Consider the following 17,441-nt stretch of genomic DNA (forward strand, 5'->3'; position numbering starts at 1 on the left):
CGCTCCCACTCTGCGCCGCGACCCCCGCACTCCCAACCCCGCGGCTCTGCCTCCTGCCTCCGCCCACTGTCCCCGCCCACCGCCCCGCCCACCGGACCCGGCGCCAGGGGGCGCGCGCGATCCGGCACACCCATGCCCCGGCCCGTGGGGGGCTCAGAGGGCTCGCGATAGCTCACCGGATTCTCCACCTGCAGCCGGTCAGCGCCCGCGTGCGGGAGGAAGGCCGGCCTGCGCTCCCCTGCGCTCTCCCGCGCCGAAGGGCCGCGGAGAAGAGCTCGCTTGTTGGAGCGGCTCAGGTTCAGACTGGCACCGGGTGTGGACAGCCTGCTGCGCCCCCACCTCATCACCCCGACCCAGCCCTACCCAAGGCAAATAGCTTGGCTTCCTGACTACCTTGTAGAAGCAAAGCAGGAAAAGCCTTTTCCGTGCCCTGAAAGGACACGGTTTGGCAACTCAGCCCTCGGTTTGCTGAACTCTAAAGGTTTGCGTGCCACGCTTGTTTGGGTGACTCTGTTTGACTTGTCAAGGAGGGATCACTGTGCAGATTCTGGGCTGGAAACCGGCCTTGCCCTCAAAACTCTGCAGTTCTTTTTGGCCTGGTGGTATGCGGAAAGTCCTGGCAAAAAGGTACGTGGCACAGGCCTAAAGTCAAGATAGCAGCAGATGGGGCATCCTGACAATCTTTATCTTGCTGGTGTACTCATACTAATGCACTATACAGAGGGCATTTGTTTAACACATTTTCCCTGTAGGTCCATTCCAGCGCCCAGGTCTATGAAAGGATGCTGCTATCCCAGTCAAAACTGCCATCTTGACTTTTTTTTTGTTTTTAAACCACCTCCACCTCTCACGCCTAATTGAAATATAAACTGATTCATTCCTTCATCCCTTCATTGCTGTCTAAAGGTAAACATAACGATCAGGGTGTACTCCTGGCTCCTGAAGCCACCAATCTGGGCATAAATGAGAGAACAAAGACACTGGGGTTATTATTTGTCCACTTAAAAGTTCTTGCAGTTCTTGGTATGAGCTTCCAGGGTTCACTTGTTGCCAAAAGTAACGAAAGGTCTAAAACCTATCAATCAGTCTGCTGTGATAAATCTCGTACTAACCCTCTGTGTCACTCTCTTTAGGTAGAGACACTGGTTCAATGTGAAGAATTTCTTAATTTCCCTTTGTCATTTTTTTTTTTTTTTTTAACCAAATGGGTGCCCAGTGAAATTAGAAGCGACAAGGTGACTGGAGAAGAGAGGAAGCTGGACACAGAATCATCAAAACTTAGATTGGAAGAACCATGGGAGACCAGCAGGACACGCTCCACACTCAAAACAATTATCCTGTCTATTTCTAGAGATAATGTTTAGTCCATGCTCCACCCTTCAGGACCTGCAGTTCAGCGCATGGCAAAATATCTACTGTGTTTTTTCATGTTTTGACAGCCCTTTTAAGAAAGCTTTTCTTCCTATTAAGCCCAAATCTGTCTGTCTTCAATGTCTATCCAAATGCTGTAATCTGTGCTCTGAGAACACAAAGTAAGTCCTACTGTTGCAGCCGTGCAGCGGCTGGCAGGTGGTGGGCTTCTTTGTGCTTAACAGTCCCACCGCTTTCGTGAATGGGTACAAGGGTGACGATGCAGACACAGTTACCCTACTGTTCTGCTCTGAACCTCAGCTTGTCCTGATGTATCATGTTAGGTTCACTGGTAAGCTAAACTTAAAAACCGAGTTTGAGAAGTAACTTCCTAACCTCTTCCTTCTCATCCTCCTTGCTATGCAAAGCAGTCACCTTTGAGCAATGACTACAAAGCATCCTCTGTGCTTTTGTATGGCTTGCCTTTTCAAAGTGTTTTATCATCTGTTTTTTTGCCCTCCAGCATATTTCCACTATTATTTCTATGCCATATTCCTTTCTGAATAATCTGCCTATTTATGATCCAATTACTATTTGAAAAACACAAAACCCCATCAACGATAATACTTCTTACTGATTTTTCTAAAATTACAAATTACACAAATTTAATACTTTATTTCCTGGCCTTGTTTGATAGTCCCTTTGTTTACCGTGACTTGCCTATGGTAGATACTCACTAAATTGATTATTTCTTTGTTTTTACCAGACAAAACCCTGACTTACTTTTGACACAAAACAAGTGTAGTGCTGTGACCTTTTAAGACTCCAGCACTTCCTAATTTATCACCTAGTTGGCTATAAATTCCACTGTGTTTGGATCCAAAGGCACATTGTTTGTTTTAAAGAAAGAACTTTGAAGAATGGTTTGGTGTTTTAAACCAGTCTTCAAAGTTTATTTAACATATAATGTAGTTCTACCTATCATACTTTAAAAACCCATAAACCCAGATTACCGTTGCAACATAGCATCCAGAGGAAACAAATTCAAAATTCCAACTTGGAACACTCTTCTCTCTCTGCTGCATCGCCACACCAGTGAAGCCAGAATCTCTGGGGGTGGCCATGGTAGCAGCATTTCCAAAACTTCTAACGTGTACTCAGGCTGAGAACCACGGCTCTGACTGGGTGAGCTTTGTGTATACGTGTATAAGCAGTTAATTTAGCATAACACATGGTGGTATGCATCACAGGAAGAAAGAATATTAATCTCGTTGTTGAAAACTTTGAAAAAAGAAATATTCTATTACTGTAGAGATTGCAACACACAATTTCAACTTAAAAGGGATTGGAAACACCACAAACAATCCATAAATTAAGACTTAAATGGCAGCACTATTAGTTCCTTTGCCAGCTAAAACAGACTAGGGTCGTCATGCCTGTGGACTTTTTAAAATTTCCTTTCTCCTTTCTATGAGGCTGGACAACCCTAAACTCTTTTCTTTTTCTTCCCTAGAATGTACTACATAGTTACTGTGGAAAGCTGTATATTAGAGGCCATGAAGTGCCTGACCAAAGAATGAAAAATGTTACTTCCTTTAATACCTAGATAATATTATGTAATGAATCAAACACTTTTATTTTAGAATGTCTTTTATCTTATGCTTCTCAAGCTAGTTTAGTCAGGAGAATTCTGAAGATACTATGGAGTAGCATATAATCTAAAAAAAGAATGTTCAGAAAATAAAAATGGACCAAATAGAGATTTTTGAAAAGAAGTAATGGATAAATGGCTTGTTTTGCTTTAAGATTATACAGTTCCCAAATAACCTTTGCAGTTAATCTGCAAACCGATTTATAGAGTACTTCTGACTGATAAATGCTTCCTTATTTTCTTTAGGATTCAGTTCACTGAAATTTCATAACAGACTATTCTTAATTTAAATATAAAAGAGAATACATCAAAAAAGGTTGCCTCCTCTAAATTATTCAAAGTAACGTCTTAGTTAACAACAGTTTAGTCTTTACAAAAAGCTGTAGATCTTTTCCAATATGAAAACTACTAACTGATCTATAAATTAATAAATTTGACCCAAAGACATATAATGCCCTGAAACATATTCTGAACCTTTCCACTTTTGAGGTCTAAGTCACTAGAATTAGCATTGAAAATTATTTCTTTGGCTTATTATGGTTATTAAGGAGAAATAGAGGATCCCCCCACCCCGGGGTTGTTCAGTAGGAGTGAAAACCAGTTTAGCCAACCAAACAGGAGATTTGCAGAAATTCTTTACTTGAGATTCGGTACACCTACCAAGCAACACAGGTGTGCCTTTCAATAGCTCAAGGATTTTCTAAGCATCACATTTGGTTTCAGTATACATTAGCTCCTTCCTAGATTCCAGTGAGGTGGCGTGCTGCTAATCAGGTGGGAAGAAACTGATTTCCTGATGATACTTGGCTCCTGGGCAGTTGTTTTTTTTAACTAAAAAAAAAAACAAAAACAAAAACAAAAAACTGCCCAGGAGGCAAGAATTGTTATAACGTGTTAAATAAGACATTAATGCCGGTACCAAGATAGTAAAAGAGGATATCTGTGTTCTTTTTCCTTCCATTTTCCCTAACATTTCATTTATCTTAATGCTTTATGCAAATCCAGTGATATTTGTAATTACTTAGCATGAAAGCTAGAGTGATAGGAATAGTTACAGAATGAACACTTATTCTCACCATTGCATCACCATCATTTATATAAATATATATAATTTTTTTTTTTTTGCAAATTATAACTATACAAACAGTTGCCTTATTTTGTCATTTGGCAACCTGTGAAGTCGTACTCCAGCAGAATGTTTCTATGGGCCTATTACAAGTCAGTGCCATGTACCTTGTGGATTTGTTTTTCATGCATTCATTTGAAATACACTCATTCCCAATTCTAAATTATCTTAGGATCATCTAGACTCCTCTTGAGCCCCTTGAGGGGAGGGGTACGATTTGTGCCCCAACAGGAATACCCTTCGAGCCTGGAATGACTCTCACTCTGGGATGCTAGAACCGTCCAGGGCTTGTAGACAGGTTGGGTACATTTTGTTTGTCCATAAGCACTTGATGAATATCAATTTAACCTCCCACCCAGGTCGGGGCAGTATGTTAATCTATATGTTTTGGGCAAGTGATTTTATGTCTCTGAGTTATAGCTCCCTCATTTGTAAAACGGAGTTATTTTGGATAGCATCAGAGACCACTTTCAACTCCCAAAACCCCCGAGTCTAGGATTCCTGACGAACTCAGTCATTCACAGATAACATTAAGGAGAGGAGAGGAGCAGTTTTCCTTTGGTGTCTTTATTGTTTTATTCCCACTCACTTTCTGCCTCCCTCCTTTGCTAAATTTAAAGGTGGTGTCCATATAGATGTGTATGTGGGAGGCAGTGCATGGAGAAAATCTAAAATCTCTACATGTAGATTTATTGTCACTTTTTCCTTCTGTTTAGGAGAAACATGTGATAAAGCATGGTAGTTTCATTCACTTAAGAATCAGGGAGATATAGTGGACAGAGGGTAGATGATGTAACCAGAAAGATGTGAGATAAAATTCTACCTCTGAATGCCCTTGGGCAGGTCCGCTAATCTCACTCAGCATCACTTCTTCAAGTGTAAAGCGGGACTAAATGACAGCTTCTTTCAAAGGCGTTGTGCGGATTAGAGAGAATGTATATAAGGACAGGAATGTAGTAGATGCTTAGTAAATAATGAATATTATTTAGTTCACTCATGCCTCTCATTTCCTTGTGTCTCTTTAAAGAGATAAAATTACATTTTTCATAAAAGTGGTATTAATCAGTCAGACTGACAGCAGTGAGTAAGGATGAAGTGTATTGCAAATCTCAAAGTAGGAAAGCAGAAAGTGTGGAGTCAAATGCCAACACGGAAGGGGCTGGTGCCCAGAGTGAGGGCAGAGAGAGGGAAACCAGGAAGTCAGAGCAGAGGTTAGTTCAGGGTAGCAAAGGTGGTGGGGGGGTGCGGGGCTTGCAAAGGAAAATGAGAAATAAAACCGGAGGGCAGTTAAAATTTAAAAGGGTGAACAGCTGGGTGCTGTAATCTCTCTCAGCCCCTCCAGAAGCTGAGGCAGTGAGATCACTTGAGCCCAGGAGTTCCAGACCAGCCTCAGTAACACAGGGAGAGCCCCCATCTCTTTAAAAAAAAAAAAACCAGCCACCTGTAGTCCCAGCTCTTCAGGAGTATGAGCCGGGAGTTCGAGACCAGCCCTGCCTGTCTCTACAAAAAGTAAAAATAAATGAAAGAAGTGACCAATTATAAGGCAGAGAGAGTAAGGGGAACAGAAATTGCAAAGAGAAAAGCAAGGGGCAAGAAATAAAGATAAAGGAGAGAAGAAGCGGGAAATCAGAGGGAGACCGCACTGGGACGAGAAGCTGAGCAGAGGACACGGAGGGCAGAGTGAATGATTTCCGTATCCCTTGGTTTTCTCAGTGACTAGGTGTACGAAGTGGGAAGCAACAGTCTAGTGTCTGTTACCAAATGGAGATACTTGCTCCTCTCCCCGGTCCTCACGATGGAGCAGGTGCAAAGTTTATTCCAAACTACGTCAGAAGGCCCAAGTTACCATGTGGCTCACATTGTGGGGAAAATCTGAGGAAGTTTAAAATGAATCACTTCAGGGTTAAAAACGCATGTTCTGACAAAAACATACCTATAAGCTAGTGCTTCATTTTGAGAGGTTTTTTTTTTTCTTCAAAATGTAGGCATTCGCTCATTTCTATCTAATAAACACTGATCTTGTACCTTCTAACAACTCCATGCAGTAGATACTATGTAATAAAAACTCCATGCAATGGGGTACTATTTTCATTCCCATTGTACGGAAGAGGAAACTGAACCACAGAGAGATTAAGGCACTTGATCTGGAAGGTGGTGGAGGTGAGGGTTCGGTGTAGCCAGCTCAGTTCCAGAGTCTCCACTCCTTGTGAGAAGTTGCCTCCCACCAAGACAACTCTTTGTGGTTTGTGTACAGAGTACAGTCAGTATCTACAGTGTGTGAACGAACATGCACAAAATGCATTAAGACAATTCTGGATAACTTGATTTAACTTTATTTTCAGGAAAATTGCTTGTATAATCGAGGTATTTGAACAGGGTGCCTAGTTTCCTTACTTCATTTCAGTATATGTCTAGCTCTTGCAGTAGGTGAATTGAAGTTCAATAATATTCTGTTTAATGGTGTCCTGAGCAAGGGTCATTCACTATGTTAGTTTGGGCCTGGAACATTTTTCTTTGAGGTCACACACACAGTAAGAAGAGTTCATTAGAGAATTCTTAAATCTGTCTTCTGCGTGCTTTGAGCTCTGGCCTGTGCTCTCAGCCAAACGGAGCTGGCCCAGTGACTTGAATGGGAATGTTCTGCCAGTGAGCGTCCACCCTTCTTCCCTGCCATCCTGAGTTGGGGATGTTCTGCAGTGCGCATCGTTTACTGTGCTGTGGACTCTCCTTCTCATGTTCATTTTGTTTTCTGGTGAAAACATTTAAAAACCAATGGTTTTTAAATAGCCATAAAAATATTGTTATTTTAAAGAACATCAAACTAAGGTATATTTTTATTTCTAGAATGCTGAAGTTAGAAAGGACCTTTAAAAAGTTACCTAATTCAATATTTTCAAATGAGGAAACTGGGACCCAGAAGTGGCTTCTTTTTTTCTTTTATTTTTTGAGACGGAGTTTCGCTCTCGTTGCCCAGCCTGCAGTGCAAAGGCGCGATCTTGGCTCACCGCAACCTCCACCTCCTGGGTTCAAGCGATTCTCCTGCCTCCCGAATAGCTGGGATAACAGGCATGTGCCACCATGCCTGGGTAATTTTGTATTTTTAGTAGAGACAGGGTTTTTCCATGTTGGTCAGGCTGGTCTCAAACTCCTTACCTCAGGTGATCCGCCTGCCTTGGCCTCCCAAACTGCTGAGATTACAGGTGTGAGCCACTGTGCCTGGACTCAAAAATGACTTCTTAATGCACATTAGGTCATAAAGCATAAGTTGAATTGCTTTATTGTATTCAATAAATATACAATTTAATGTATATCAATTGGAATAACATTTTGCATGTTATTAATATTTTTCAAAAATGTATAAATCTGAAAAATTATCTGAGTTTGGTGCTGAAGAAAAATTTGAATTAGAAGCAAGATTTGAATAATATTTAAAAGTTGAGCCAGGCACAGTGGCTCACACCTGCAATCCCAGCACTTTGGGAGGCTGAGGCAGGTGGATCACCTGAGGTCAGGAGTTTGAGACCAGCTTGGCCAAAACGGTGAAACCTTGTCTCTACTAAAAATACAAAAACTAGCTGGGTGTGGTGGCGCACGCCTGTAATCCCAGCTACTTGGGAGGCCAAGGCAGGAGAATTGCTTGAACCCGGGAGATGGAGGTTGCAGTGAGCTGAGATCACACCACTGCACTCCAGCTTGGGCAGCAGAGCGAGACTCCATCTAAAAAAAAATGTTGAAAACTACCCTATTTCATCTAGGTTCTCCTCAAAGATATATTTATGCTCCCAATAAAATATTTACAAGTGTATTACTAGGAGGCTTTGTGATTCAGGTTCATGCAGTCATCTGTATACATGACTTCTGAATAGTAACATAAAAAGAAAGGAAATCACAATGGAATTGTATGCTGATAACACGGCAGACTGATAATAGACACACCTCTCTTTGTGGTTCAAAGCAATAGCTGTTTCTATGTTTGATTTAGGGTTTGTGAAGAATAAGAAAAAGATCTAAAGAACAAAGTTGATGTCATGTTTTTCCTGTATTATCATAACTGCCACACCTCTAGGATTTCTGGCATAAATCTTTCTGACAAACAACCATGCCCTGTGTCAGCTGCCTCCCACCATACAATTCATCCATATATGTAATCCTATAGAGTTAAGCAATGTTTTATTTCCAATCAAAATGCCATATGAAAGATTATATTGTGATATTTTGACATGCTAAATAAAGCAGCCAGTGAAATTTGGTTAAGCAACCTGAATGATACTCTGTTTATTCTTGAATTTCTAGAGTTCATATACTGTAGAGGAGAAAAGCAAATAATACAATTTTATTATTTCATATTAATTTCCAGATGTGATTGACAGGATTCAACAAATTAAAGAATAGATATTATAGAACTGAGTATACTATAGGCATTTGCTAAATGTTGTTGAATTTAATTTTATTAGTCAAAAAAGGATATATGATTAATATTGGTAGAATGTTAAGCATGAACTCTCAAAAATAAACTGTAAATGTCTAATTTTTATTTGCTCTTTTGAATATAATCTTCTAACATGAAGAAGGAATGTCATATCCTTTCAAATTAAAATCTTATGAATATAAGGCTTTGTCAGTTTATACTTTAAACAATTAATCCTCAAATAATTGCTTTTTTTGTCTTTTACAATCGATTGCATATATGCATATAAATGTTTATCACTAAATAATTTTTATACAGATAGTTTGGAATCACATAATATTAATATGAAATGAATAGAAAAACATATGAGCTAATAGAAAATATGAACTAATAGGAAAACATGCTGCATTTTCCTAAATATGAATTTTAGGCATGAAATTTATGAATTTTCCTAATTCATAAACAAACTAATAGAAAAAACAAACTAATAGAAAAACATACTGCATTTTCCTAAATTCATAAATTTTACGAATTTGGGAAATTTTATGAATTTTGGAAAATGCAGTATTTTTTCTTTTAGTCTGTTTTGCTACCTGGAATAGGTGTATGGTAACTTCACTCACAGATTAGACTCACCAGTTTCTTATACTCTTTTTCCTAACAACCAATTACTTTTGACTTTCAAGACTCTTTATTTCATTGGCTTAAGGAAAATCAAGCTAAACTCTAAGTGTTATGTACCTCCACACTTCCACCTATTTTAAATGGCACCATTCTTTGTTACTTAGCACCTGAAAAGCTCTGGCTGACTCTCAGGGCAGAAGACTTCTCAAAAGGGTGGATTTTATTTATTTTTTTTATTTTTTGAGACAGAGTCTCACTCTGTCGCCCATGCTGAAGTTTAAGGGCGCGATTTCGACTCACTGTTACCTCTGCCTCCCAGGTTCAAGCAATTCTCATGCCTCAACCACCCAAGTAGCTGGGGTTACAGGCATGCAACACCACCCTTGGCTAATTTTTATATTTTTAGTAGAGACAGGGTTTCAACACATTGGCCAGGCTGGTCTCAAACTCCTGACCTCAGGTGATCTACCTGCTTTGGCCTCCCGAAGTGTTGGGATTACAGACATGAGCCGCCATGCCCAGCTTAAAGGGCGGATTTTAAATTTCCGTATATACTGGTGTTTGCTTTACCTCTCACTGGACAAATGTGAATGTGGGTTTGTACCATGATTTTTTTTTTTTTTTTTTGCTATAGCCATAACTTGTATTTGTTATTTATAATATAATACATGTATTTATTATTATTTTTTAATTTTAGACAGAGTCTAGCGCTGTTGCCCAGGCTAGAGTGCAGTGGCACCATCTCAGCTCACTGCAACCTCTGCCTCCTGGGTTCAAGAGATTCTCCTGCCTTAGCCCCCCTAGTAGCTGTGATTACAGGCATGTGCTACTACGCCCAGCTAGTTTTTGTATTTTTAGTACAGATGGGGTTTCACCATGTTGGCCAGGCTGGTCTTGAACTCCTGACCTCAAGTGATTCACCCACCTTGGCCTCTATGTTCATAACTATGATTATGACCTTTAACTCTCATTTTAAAATTTTTTAGTGAACATAGCATACATATTTCCAGTGCAGTATTTTATTTCTGGCCAAACTGGGCCAAAGATGAACCACACTTGTGGATATATTTCAAAATCACATTGAATTTCAAAGTATGTACATTCATACTCTACATCACATAATTCCATGTAGATGAAATAATAGTGTTTAAATGCTGTCACATTCTCCACCTGCCCTAACTCCTGTGGTTGCTGATATGGTTTGGATCTGTCTGCACCAAATCTCATGTAGAATTGTAATTCCCAGTATTGGAGGTAGGGCCTGATGGGAGGTGATTGGATCATGGAGGTAAATTTCTCATGAATGGTTTAGCACCATCCCCTTGGTGCTATTCTTGTGATAGTGAATGAGTTCTCATGAGATCTGGTCATTTAAAAGTGTGTAGCACCTCCCACCTCACTCTCTTGCTCTTGCTCTGGCCATGTGCCCATGTGACATGCAAGCTTCCACTTCATCTTCCACAATTATTGTGAGTTTCCTGAGGCCTGCCCAGAAGCCAAGTAGATGCCAGCATCATGTTCCTGTATAGCCTGCAAAATCTAGCAATTAAACCTCTTATCTTTATACATTACCCAGTCTCAGATATTTATAGCTATGTGAAAATGGACTAACACAGTTGTGAAGTAACAAACATAGAATACATTTTTACATATGAAAAACATAAGGTCAACTCAGCCTTGGGAGTGTTATTGTTGGTTCTTAATCATTAAACTTGGGTGCAATGTATGGAAATAGCACTGGACTGGCATTTAAAGGACCTGCCATCTGTTCTAGCTGTCACTACCTTGCTGTTCATATTTACATGTGATTGGGCCCATTTTTCCCGTCTAAAAAGTGAGTGTGGGGAAAAAAGTGAGTGTGTCGAAAGGAGTCTCAAAAGCTCTGCCTAGCTCTGGTGATAGAGGAAGGAAATAAAAAATGCAATGGGAGAATATTGTTTCCTCCTCCCCTTCAGACAGCGCAAACAAAGGAAAAACAAGAAGGAACAGGGGAGACAAGGAAAAGAACTAGAAAGAGAGGAAGGCTCAGACGCAGAGTGTGATGGGGTCATTGTGCACATATGCAACTAGCAAGAGACAGACCCATGGAGAAATCTTTCTCACCACTCCAGAGATTTGCCCTTTAGTTCTCAAAGTTGGCTTAAGTTTTGCCCATACTTGCCCCAGCTGCCCCAGTTTCTCCTAATTATGCTCACTTGCGTATAGTTGCCTCTTAATTAGAAGCAAAGAACAGTAACGTACAGCCTGGTCATTCTGAACTCCTCCCTGCCTCCAACAAGTGTTACAAAGGAAAGGCAGACGAGTTCTATTTATTTTCTGCACAAGGTCTGATTTCCTGTACAACTATTCTCAGGCATTGGTGCCTATGTTTACTTTCATGGTTGGAATTAAGCATTTGTAGAAGGTTCCTCAGCAGGTTAATGACGGAGCCAGATTTAGCATGCACAGCTGCTGAGTTCTCAGTGTGGGCCCTGGGCCACTGGGCCACGTGGTCATTCCACCCGGTGTTCCAAGTCAGATACTTGTTAACTGCAAGCCACTTCCTAAGCCAGTAGTTGTGAACAAGCTTTATTAAACATGACACATCCACAAGAGCCAAACACCCAAACCTCAAAACTTGAAAAATACTACTTATCTCGTCTAGTTCTAAGCAAAAAGTATCACATAGTAGTAAACTGGTATCGTCAGTGTCAGTGGAAAAAAGCAATGTCTTCCCCCAACCCCCAATAAAACTACACTCTGTCAATTACTCAAGCCATTAAGTTAGACTAACAGGCTTGATCATATTTTACAGGTGACAAACGTAGCCAACGTTAAGAATTAACATTACTTCTCATTTCCCAGTCAGAGCCACTAGCTAGCATGCAATTTTTGTTTAGTTTTTTGTCTGATATTTTCAAAGAATGCATATATGCCAAGTATTAGCTATCTAACACATATTAACAACTAAAAAGTGGTCTTTTGTAACTAATGTGAGCAGTTCTTAAAAGTAAACATTTTTCTTTTTTGAGACAGAGCCTGTCTCTGCTCTGCTGCCTAGGCTGGTGTATAGTGGTGCTATATTGGCTCACTGAAACCTCCACATCCCAGGCTCAAGCGATTCTCCTGCCTCAGTCCCCATCAAGTAGCTGAGATTCCAGGTGCATGCCACCCCACCAGGCTAATTTTTGTATTTTTGACAGAGAAGGGGCTTCACCATGTTGCTCAGGCTGGTCTTGAACTCCTGACTTCAGGTGATCCTCCCACCTCGGCCTCCTAAAGTCCTGGTATTACAGGAGTGAGCCACCTAAGTAAACATATGTTAAAGGGTCAAGATGATCTTTTGAAAGCTGAATAAAATACTGTACTCTATGGGATGCTGCAAATTTCTATGGAAACGAGAATTATAACTATGGGAGCTGAAAATAATGAGTGCCTTCTTTATTCAACAGTTTTTCTAAAAAAAAAAAGGAATATGTAAATGTTCTCAGGACAATATTCTGGAAAGGTAGAAAATACAGTTTCAACAAGAAATAAAACCATCTTGTAGTTAGCTTTTTATTACTAACTTACCTTTATATATTATTCAAGCCCTTAAATAATGCAATAACTTTCTTCTAGCTACACTTTTCTAATTGACTCCTTTAAAATTTTTATTATAAAATCAGATTCATCTTCTAAGCAAATTAATTCAGAACACGAATTGTACTCCAATGAATACAGCAAACCTTTTAGTCATGTACCAACTAAAAAGTGATCATTTGAGAGAAGGCATATTATATTTCCACATGTCTCAGTATAAATACTAAAGGTGAAAACAGGTTCAAAATTCAGTTGTAATGCCAGCATCCTCACGTTTTCTTCTGTGTTGTTTTACGAGTCCAGTGACTTTGGTTCCTTTCTACCCTCTACTTTGACATTGCTGTCCTCAAACATTTGATCTGGTTTCTATTCTTGGAGAGCTATAAAATGTTTTAGAAATGTAACAAAGTTCAGCCGGGCGTGGTGGCTCATGCCTGTAATCCTAGCACTTTGGGAGGCAGAGGTGTGTGGATCACCTGAGGTCAGGAGTTCAAGACCAGCCTGGCGAACATGGTGAAACCCCATCTCTACAAAAATACAAAAATTAGCGGGGCATGATGGCGGGTGCCTGTAATCCCAGCTACTCAGGAGGTTGAGGCTGGAGAATCACTTGAACCCAGGGAGCGGAGGTTGCAGTGAGCCGAGATTGCACCATTGCACTGCAGCCTGAGCAACAGAGCGAGACTCCATCTCAAAAAAAAAAAAAAAAGAAAGAAATGTTACGAAGTTCAGCATTATCAAACAACTTGGGTACTTAAATTCACCTTCTCTGTGGAGTCTACAGGAATGGAATCTAAGGTGTTAGGGTTGTTGCCATAAGGTGGTACAGCAGAACAATGGTGTTGGCTATAGAAGCAGGCAGAGGAAGAGGAGGAGTCATGGCCTCAGAAATCCAGAAAACAAAATGTGATCCAGACTCTACCCTATAGAAGAAGAGATCAGATCTTATGGTCAGGAAAGGAGGAAGCTGGCCAAGATGCAGTGTGAGGATTGCAGAGCGAACACACACATTGACCTTGCAGCTGCATGGGGTGCATGATGAAGGCAGGTTCGGCCACTGACAAGTGGAAACCAATATGATGAATCAATTGATATCACTCTATCATCATATATGGAGAAGAGGTATGAATGCTCATTGGTAATTCATAGAAACAGTTTGTTGGCTGCGTGCAGTGGCTCACACCTGTAATCCCAGCACTTTGGGAGGCTAAGGTGGGTGGATCATGAGGTCAGGAGTTCGAGACCAGCCTGGCCAATATAGTGAAACTAAAAATACAAAAAAACCTAGCTGGGCGTGGTGGTGGGCACCTGTAGTGCCAGCTACTCTGGAGGCTGAGGCAGGAGAATCGCCTGAACCCAGGAGGCAGACGTTGCAGTGAGACAAGATTCTGCTACTGTACTCCAGCCTGGGCAATAGAGAGACTTCGTCTCAAAAAAAAAAAAAAAAAAAAAAAAATGTCAGTGGGTCACAGATTTGTAATCAAATGAAAGCTGGAAATAATGCTTGGCTCTTGTTGTCATGTTGGTTCTCTATCAAAAATTTCTGCAGATCTTCTTGGCAATGTCGTTTTAGACTGGTACATAAAAAGGGACTATGAATTTAGCTCTGCATTTGCCCTCTTTAGCGCTGTTTGTATGTTGCCACTGGAGAATGTAGTTTTGGGTTCTAGTTGATAGCCACCAGTGCTAATCAACTGGCAGATAAAGTTTCAGGGATTCTCTACTTATAATTGGTTTCACTTTTAGGGTCTGGAAGCCAATCTGAATTACCCAGGTGAGTGTTTGTTACTCATGGGTAGTTCATGGCTACTGCACCCCAGCAAATTACCAGGCAGGTAGGTGTGATGAAAACCCTGGAATTTGGAATCCAAGCCAGTTACAGAAGCAAGAATAAGCACAGGACTTCAGATTTGGAGATGCCGTTCTGTGGAGTGAAGTTATGCCCTAATCTATATATTTCAAGTGCAGAATTTAGTTACATGAATTTCTGTTCAGTAACAGAGACTTGTGGTACATTACTACCATTCAAAAATGGTTTCCTCTTTGCACTTCCTTCCATTTGCACAGTTCATATTTATGACACCCAATTCTACTTCAGCACCTCTTTGGCATATCGTCCCCATCAGAAAATGTACACAGATTATGGTGGGACTCAAGCTAAAGGACTAGCTGAGACTGGAATCCACTTGATTCCCTCTGTTCGCAATTCATACTGCCTCCTGTATGCAAGAAGAGCCGTGCATACTGGGCATTCATTGAATTATGAATGTTTCCAGCTCTGGCAACAAAACAAAAAACCAACAACTCCCCCTGCCGAAACTGATTAGCTATTAACCAACCCCACACAAAGTCTGAATTATATTAACTTCATTAGGCATTCTTTAATCTGTGGTAGAATGGAAATACATCCTAAAATTAGAAGATTGTAAACAGAGAGGTTTTTTTTTTCCCCACCCACTTAATGTTTAATTTTAAAATATTCTATCTTAATTTGATTTGGCTACCCAGAATAGAAAAATGTTAGCTTCAACTTACTTCTTAACTTCAGCAAGGCTTAGCTCTTCTCTGAAACTCCTCTGAAGAAGCAAAAAGCTCTTAATTAGCACACACACAACAGAACGGAATTCACATGCACATGCCGCAGGAATAGTGCTTCTGCATTAAATTACCGCAGCTGTGAAATTTAAATACCACTAGCAGCAAAGACATGTTGTAAAATACTGCACTATATTTCATGAGAAATTTGCGCCCTCTTTCGGATAACGATTGTTAATACATTTCAATGTGAACTTTTTTAAAAAAGGCATGTAGTTGTTTAAAAATAAACAGTTTTATTGTAAGGACCGTGGGAAAGGACGAGAAAGAACAGGTGTAAAGCCAGCATTAACAGAACTAGAAGGTGAAGATTTTGCAACTGTGACACAAAGATGGCACTATGAAGGGCCTCGAATTAGGAATCTATCACTTTCTTTTAATCAAGATATGTTGGGAAACTGTGCCAATCATTACAAAGTAATGATTTTTAGGGCCAATTTTCTCTAGAAAACAGTAGTCCAAGCTCATCTTCCTCTTGAGGCTGTAAGTTTTGTATGAGTAAGGATAAATTGTCCCTTGGGTGATTTTTCTTTTTTCTTTTTTTGAGACAGAGTCTTGCTCTGTCGCCCGGGCTGGAGTACAGTGGCGTGATCTCGGCTTACTGCAACCTCCACCTCCAGGGTTCAAGCGATTCTCCTGCCTCAGCCTCCCGAGTAGCTGGGATTACAGGTGTGTGTCACCATGTCCAGCTAATTTTTGTATTTTTAGTAGAGACAGAGTTTCACCATGTGGCTACGTTGGTCTTGAACTCCTGACCTCAGGTGATCTTTCTGCTTGGATGAAGCAGATATTAAGGACTGTTTTGTTTTGTTTTTTCCAAATTAGGAAAATGCACAAATGTATTTAAAGATATCATGGGGGACATTTTAAACATATTCTTCATTTTTCTTTTTTAACTGACCATCTCAACAGACTTGTCTATTACAGTATCACAGTCTCTCTGTCCACCATCCATCTACTTCTCCATCCACTGCCATCTTTGCTATCTTTCCCTTTCCACTGAAACATCATAGGCAAAAGAGACAAGTGGTTTTGTGCTATCTGATTTAGTGAACAGACCCCATTCTTTATCTTGTTTTCTCTGTACCTTTTACATAGCTGCTCAGTTCCTTCTTTGTGCAATATTTTCTTCTTTTGTCTTCTATAGTCCCCATTCTTGCCTAGATTTCTCTGCCTGTTTCACAATTCGTCTCCATGTCTCCTCATGGGCTGGTATCCCCAGCATTCTATGCTTGGCGCTAATCCCTTTTCACATCACGCTCTTTCCCTGAACCAACTGGTGGCTCCATAATGGGATCCTCTGACACAGAATCAGTTCTTCTGATTTCCAGGAACTGCCTATGGGACATCTTCTCCTTTCTCCGGGTGGCTCACAGGTATAGAGACCTCAATTATGTCTACAACTAAACTTCTCACCCCCACCTCCCCCACAGCTCCCTTCTGTATTTTCTCCACTGAACCATGAACCATATTTGTCTACCCACTCAGTCTGCCAAGCAAGTTATGAGTCTTCCTGAGTCATCTTGGATGGCTCTCTTCCCTCTGTACTCCTCATCACTCAATCTTGTTGACACTCTTTCTGAACTGCCATGAGTCATTCTCACCTCTCTAGGCCCACACTACTCTTGCCACTTCAGACCCTCTTCACCTCTTCCATCCACTAGCCTGACTGGTCTTCCTGCCCCAGGGCTCACTCCTTCTAATACGACTCCCCAGCTGATTTTCCTAAAAGATAAGCCTGATTGTTTCTCTACCACTTTAAAACCCTTCACGGGCTCCTCACTACCTGCAGCATGAAATCCACATATTTTATCATGACACAAAAGGTATCCCAGGATCTTCAGCCCATCTCCTCCCATGCCCCACCTTGGAATACTCCGCTGGATCATAGCAAGCCGCATGGCAGTGTTCTTCCACCCAGGATGTCTTTTTTGCTTAATTAGCCTGGAGAATTCCTTTTAATTACTTTTTAAACAAAACTCGCATTTACTGCGCAGAATCGGAATTTCTATCCACCTCCCTGCTGAGCTGTGAGCGCTTTGAGAATAAACACAGATTCTTATTCATCCTCACTGCTGTTGTTACATTATAACCATGATTGGCTATCGTTTATTGAATGGCAAGAG

Source organism: Piliocolobus tephrosceles, chromosome X (assembly GCF_002776525.5).
Source record: "Piliocolobus tephrosceles isolate RC106 chromosome X, ASM277652v3, whole genome shotgun sequence".
Classification (NCBI taxonomy): Eukaryota; Metazoa; Chordata; class Mammalia; order Primates; family Cercopithecidae; genus Piliocolobus; species Piliocolobus tephrosceles.